General features: G+C 38.6%; 1 pseudogene; it reads right to left on the bottom strand.

The window, feature by feature from the left end:
• Positions 1-552: 552 nt before the first annotated feature.
• Positions 553-3,436, bottom strand: LOC102834520 (annotated as a pseudogene).
• Between the last annotated feature and the right edge of the window lie 2,529 nt (positions 3,437-5,965).

The following is a 5,965-nucleotide window of genomic DNA, read 5'->3' on the forward strand; positions in this document are numbered from 1 at the left end:
GTCCTTGTCCATGGGCTCAGGTGTCCCCACATCTCACTACACCTTGAACCAACTAGCCCTTCCTCTTCTATCATCTCCAGGTCAATGGGAGTCTACGGAACGTGGCTGAACTCAGCCCATTTCTCCATTGCTGCCTTTACCCCAACATTCCATTATCTTTTAATTCCATTTTTCCACAAAGTCTTAGAAGCCCCCTCCTATGATTTCTGAAGATATTCTCCCAGTAGGTAATTTTTTTCACTTTTTTTGTAGTCATTTGATGACTAAGAATTTTTTGGTTTTATGAGGTCTCATTTTTTTATTTTGTCTTTTGCTGTTTGTGCTTTAGTTATTATGTTAGATAATCCATTTTTATAAGCTAAGCAGGAATAAGACATGTAACGGCCCTCAGCATTGGTAATCTATGGTCCCTTTCCTCTTCTTACTCCCACATTCATATGGAATATGTGGGGACCAGTGCAGAGGGGAGACTATATTTTTTAAAAAACATAATTGTTGATTTTTAACCTTTCTACAATATCTTGGGAAACCTGAGTTAACTGTATCTTTGCGTCACCTGCATGTGCAGGACTGGGCAATCATATGCTCATACTCCTTGTACAAGATGCTCCCATTTGACTCAACCAAAAGGATGCTAATGGGAACATACTTGTAAGGGGCACAGGAGGGCTGTGGGACACTCTGGTTCACCAGCTCATTGACAAGGTTCTGGATGATGTCATAATTGGGGGAATTGAGACCATAGCGTAGCACCCGAGGGCAGGCTCCATTACAGTAGTTTGGGGTGTAGAGATGGGGAGCAATGATCCCCAGTGATCCCAGCCAAGCTGGCGGAAGCTGACTTGAAAAGTATGGAGGGAACACTGGTTCTGTTTAGGCGTATCATATCCGCAGGAAGAGCCAGGAACCTCAGATGCAATGCTCCATTAGAGTAGTTTGGGGTGTAGAGAAGGGGAGCAATGGTCCCCAGTGATCCCTGCCAAGCTGGTGGAAGCTGACTTGAAAAGTATGGAGGGAACACTGGTTCTGTTCAGACGTATTATATCCCCAGGAAGAGCCAGGAACCTCAGATGCTTGCGGGACTTCCATGCTAGAAGAGATGATTCCCTTTCCATAAACTCCTCCAAGGCTCTGGGGAAAAGTATGGCCTTCTGAACGCTTTTATTTGTGTCATTTAAATAGAGTAACAAGAAGGCAATGTCCATGGATGAAGTCCATTGCCACTGGAGCTCAAGAATCTCACTTACCTTTTTGCAGCTGACACATAAAGTGGAGTCATAGGACCCTGCTTCCCTTTTGATTCCAGAGCCTTTGCCAAACATGTTGTGTGGTGTCCATCTCTGTCCAAGCTTCGTTAAGAAGGGAAGACTCTGAAGAACTTCCTCCTGAAGAAGGAAAATGGTTGTAGGCTTTTCTGGACCCAGGGGTCCACATGGCAGGAGAAGTGTAAGTGAACTAGGTGGAGGTGATGGCGGTAAACCACGATGGCTCTGACTAGTTAATAAGCCATTTGGATTGGTCTTAGAGTAAAGTCCAGGGTCTGTATATGCCAGGAACCTCTAAGTGGCCTTGCTACACTGGCCAAGGGCCTCACCAACCTCACTATCATAACTCCAATGGTGCGGTTCTCCCTCTGGTGTCCCTGTGGGTCAGCTGAACGGTGGTATAATTCCAGCATGTATGGCAGGGGAAGTTCTAGGATCCATGGCTTCCTTTGCTGCTTGCTAGGGGCTTCTAGCAGCTCCTGAACTAGGGGCAAGGTGGGGGCCTCAGCCAGGAGGGCAAAAGAGGGCTGTCCAACCCTTGCCATTTGGACTCTGTATTCCATAAAAAATACCAGTCCCCAAAGAAGAAGGGTTCTAAGGATGTGTGTGTGTGCGTGTGTATATGTCTCAACTATCTATTTGTAACTTCTTCTAACATGTGACTATAATATTAGGGATTGAATGTAAAAGTGGTGTGTGCCATTTTAGTGGGATAAGATGAACTGAATTATACAAACTTTAGTGGATGTGGGGTACTAAGATTTTCATTAGATACCACATTTTCTACAAAAAGAACATTACACATATTCTACAACAAAGAAAATGAGTCAGTGAACTTAGTTGCAACAATCATTGTAAAATTCTGTTGATCCCCCATAATGAAAATTTGACGTTCACTAATTTTACTTTAAACAGCTCATACTTAAAGTTTGATGTTTATTTTGAAATAAGTGTTATAATTGTAAGGAACAACTGAAAAGATGCCATAAAAGAAAATTTGATGATCAGAAAACAAACAATACGACAAACGACTATATTTTATTTTGAAATAGATCTTTCATCTCTAGCATGTTACAATTAAAAATATTTCTTTATATTCTTTACTTTTACAAATTCTTCAAAGATTTTACCATAATTCAGGTGTGAAACAATATCTACCTCCATACATAATAAGGATAATGAATTGAGCCTCTCTTAAATCACTGCTGTACTCAGGGTTTTTGAGTGTCTTTAGGGATGAAAATGAGCATTCTGTTGTGCAGTTTGTCATCATTACAATTAGGACTATGCATACAGAAATTTCAAAATTGGGAAATGTGAATTGCATTCTATCTCCTATTATGGGATAATACATGATTACATAAGCAAAACTTGTCTTTCCTGAATCTTAGTTAACTAGTTCTCATGTAAGAATGAAACTGTCACACTTCTACATAAAGGTTTTATTTAAGTTATTGGAATAAACCTGTACTAACTTCTTGGGCTTGGTGTGGTTTTAAAGGTTAAGCACTGGACCACAAAGTCAGTTTGAACTACAGTATCAGTGGTTCAAACTCACCAGCTGCTCCTTGGAAACCCTATACAGGGTCGCTATGAGTTGAAACCAACTCAACTGAACTTAACAATTTCTTGGGTGCCTTCAGGCATTCTTCATCAAGTATATCCACATTGCTTAAAAACTTCTTACAGTTCACCATTCTTTTCATGAAAGATTCAAGTGTGTCAATGATGGTGCAGTATATGGCTAAGCAAAATTGATCTCTGTCACTCAAGGATAATTTTAGAGCACCTTTATAATTAATTTTTAGTGATTCTGTGATAGCGAACTACTTGATAATAAGTATTCAACAATATTTGTTATGTTTTCAAAAATTTCAAAATCTTCTCCTAGATTATATAAATACCCTGTTAATGATTGGTAGTGCTCTGTATCTTTGAATTTACTTCTGAATCTTGGAAAGCTTGACTTTTCTGATAAAAATGTTGTCATATATTATTACACATAGCCAACATATATCCATAGTCTAATGCTTGCATTTTGTTAGTGATACTTCACCTCTTTTGGTATCTTTTTTGTTTCTGGCCTTCAGCAATATTTTTCTAAGGCATTTTAAATCTGAGTGTACTCTTCTAGAGCTGCACTTGTTGCTACAGCATGTGCTTACCAACATGTATTAGAACGAAATTTAAGAACTGCCTGTTTGTCTCTCATACTTCAGATACATTGTCAGGATGGAACAGTCGCTTGAGAAGGATATCATGTTTGGTAAGGTGGAGGGTCAGAGAAAAAGAGGAAGATCCCTAACGAGATCGATTGGCCAGGTGGCAGCATCGATGGACTCAAATGTGGCAACAGTAGTGAGGTTGGCCCAGGACTGGGCAGTGTTTCGTTCTGCTGTGCAAATGTCTCTATGAGTCGGTACCGACTCGATGGCACCTAACAACAACAAAATTGATGATGAGAGGTAGCAAAAATGTATAAAGTAACTGAACAGTAGAAAAAACCCCAGCTGCTGCCAGACAACAATCTGCTGCACTAGATGAAGTGAATGCATAGCACATGGTATGAAAACGGCATATTCATATGTTCCTAGATTTTCTGTTAAATGGTTTTATAATGCCCTATGACAGTATTGTCATAGGACTGGCCTCTACACTTAACTTCACATAAGTAGTGAAGTATATGATTTGCAATTTCTTCACTGATGTGACTTTTTAAACTAATAAATGTGCTAAATTGCTTGACAAGTCTTCCCGCTATTGGAGATAATACCTTAAAACAATATTTAGCTAACTTTTGTGAGAAAAATGAACTCCTGGTGTGGCACAATGGGGTAAGCACTGAACTGAAAACCACAAAGTTCGTGGTTCAAACACACCAGCTGCTCCTCAGAAACCCTATACAGGGACATTATGAGTCGGAATCAACTTGACAACACTTAACAACAACAACATGACAAAGATCAGGAGTGGAATCTACAAACGGAAATACTGAGCTATTATGGAACCTTGTTTGCTGAAAGTGAAGAGAACTTAAAATACTTACTGATGAAGATCAAAGACCATAGCCTTCAGTAAGGGTTGTACCTTAATGTAAAGAAATAAAAAGTCCTCACCACTGAACCAATTAATAATATCATGATTAATGGAGAAAATATTAAAGTTGTTAAAGACTTCATTTTGCATGAATTCACTATCAATACTCATGGAAGCAGCAGTCAAAAGATCAAATGACGTATCTGGCAAATCTGCTGCACAAGACTTCGTTAAACTTTTTAAGAGCAAAGATGTCAGTTTGAGGACTAAGGTGTGCCTGCACCAAGCATAGGATAGTGTCATATGTATTGGATAATGAGTAAAGAAGACTGCAGAAGAACTGATGCATTTGAGTTACGGTGTTTGAGAATAATATTAAAAGTACCATGGAGTTCCAGAAGAGCAAACGAATCTGTGTTGGAAGAAGTACAGCCAGGATGTTCCTTTGAAGCCAAGATGACAAGACTTCATCTCTTATACTTTGGACATATTATTAGAATGGACCAGTTCCTGGAGAAGGAAATCATACTTGGTAACATGGAGGGACAGAAAATAAGAGGAAGACCCCCGCCCAACAAAATGGATTGGTACAGTGGCAGAAGCAATGGGCTCAAGTGTAACAATAATTGTGAGGATGGCACAGGGCAGTGTTTCGTTCTGTGTGCAGAAGGTCACTATGAGTCCAAAGCGACTTGATGGCCACTAACAACAACAATAAAATGATGGCATTTTCTAAATTTGGTTCTACCCTAGCAAGTACATTTGAATAATTGAAAATAAATGAAATTTATAAAGCAAGTAAATGTTATAAAATAAAATTTATTTTAGAATTTGGATGTTAACACAAAAGATTACATTTGAAAGTAAGTAAAATAAAATATGTAATTTTATTCTTCAAGTCTCAGATAATCAAAAGAAATAGTACTTACAAGGTTGTTGGAAATTATTTCATTTGTTTGTTGCATGATGCTTGTTGATGTACCCTTTGTAGACCACCATGAGTGTTTCTTGTCTTGAAATAGTTCTTAAAAACATGAACACTCATTTTCAGTTCTTTGATGCTACATCTCCACTGTTCTGGACTACTGGACTACTGTTGATACCCAATGGGGGCATGCTCATTCTAAAGATGCATTTTGGTTCTCCTTGCACCGGACAGGAGCAGATATGTGATCAGAGTGACCCTGGCATTCTTATGCAGTCAGTGAAAGAGAACTAAGTGTTAGGTTGTATTTGACTGGTCTGAAATGAAAAAGGAAAACATAGTTGTTACCATATATAAAATTCAAAAAATGTGCATTTTATTACTCTGGAATAGTTCAACTCTAATATTTGGAGACACGTACAGCATTGATGCAACAGTAGTGTCAATTTTCAATGAGCAAGTTTGTTTTGTGAGTCATGACATATTAATCAATTCCTTAAGTCTGTGTTATTTTCTCAGCTTTAAAATGTGGAGCGCACACAAGCAGGTAACTTCATCTCCTTTTACCAACTATGATGCTCTCCAACCGAGAATTTCTGTAACTGTCATGAAAGTTTGGAGAAAATATTTTTAAATTATCATTTGGTATGCTATCATAAAAGCATATGTTGTTGTTGTTAGGTGCCATCGAATTGGTACCAACTCATAGTGATCCTATGCACAGCAGAATGAAACACTG

The sequence above is a fragment of the Chrysochloris asiatica genome, unplaced genomic scaffold (assembly GCF_000296735.1).
Source record: "Chrysochloris asiatica unplaced genomic scaffold, ChrAsi1.0 scaffold00026, whole genome shotgun sequence".
In the NCBI taxonomy this organism is placed as follows: Eukaryota; Metazoa; Chordata; class Mammalia; order Afrosoricida; family Chrysochloridae; genus Chrysochloris; species Chrysochloris asiatica.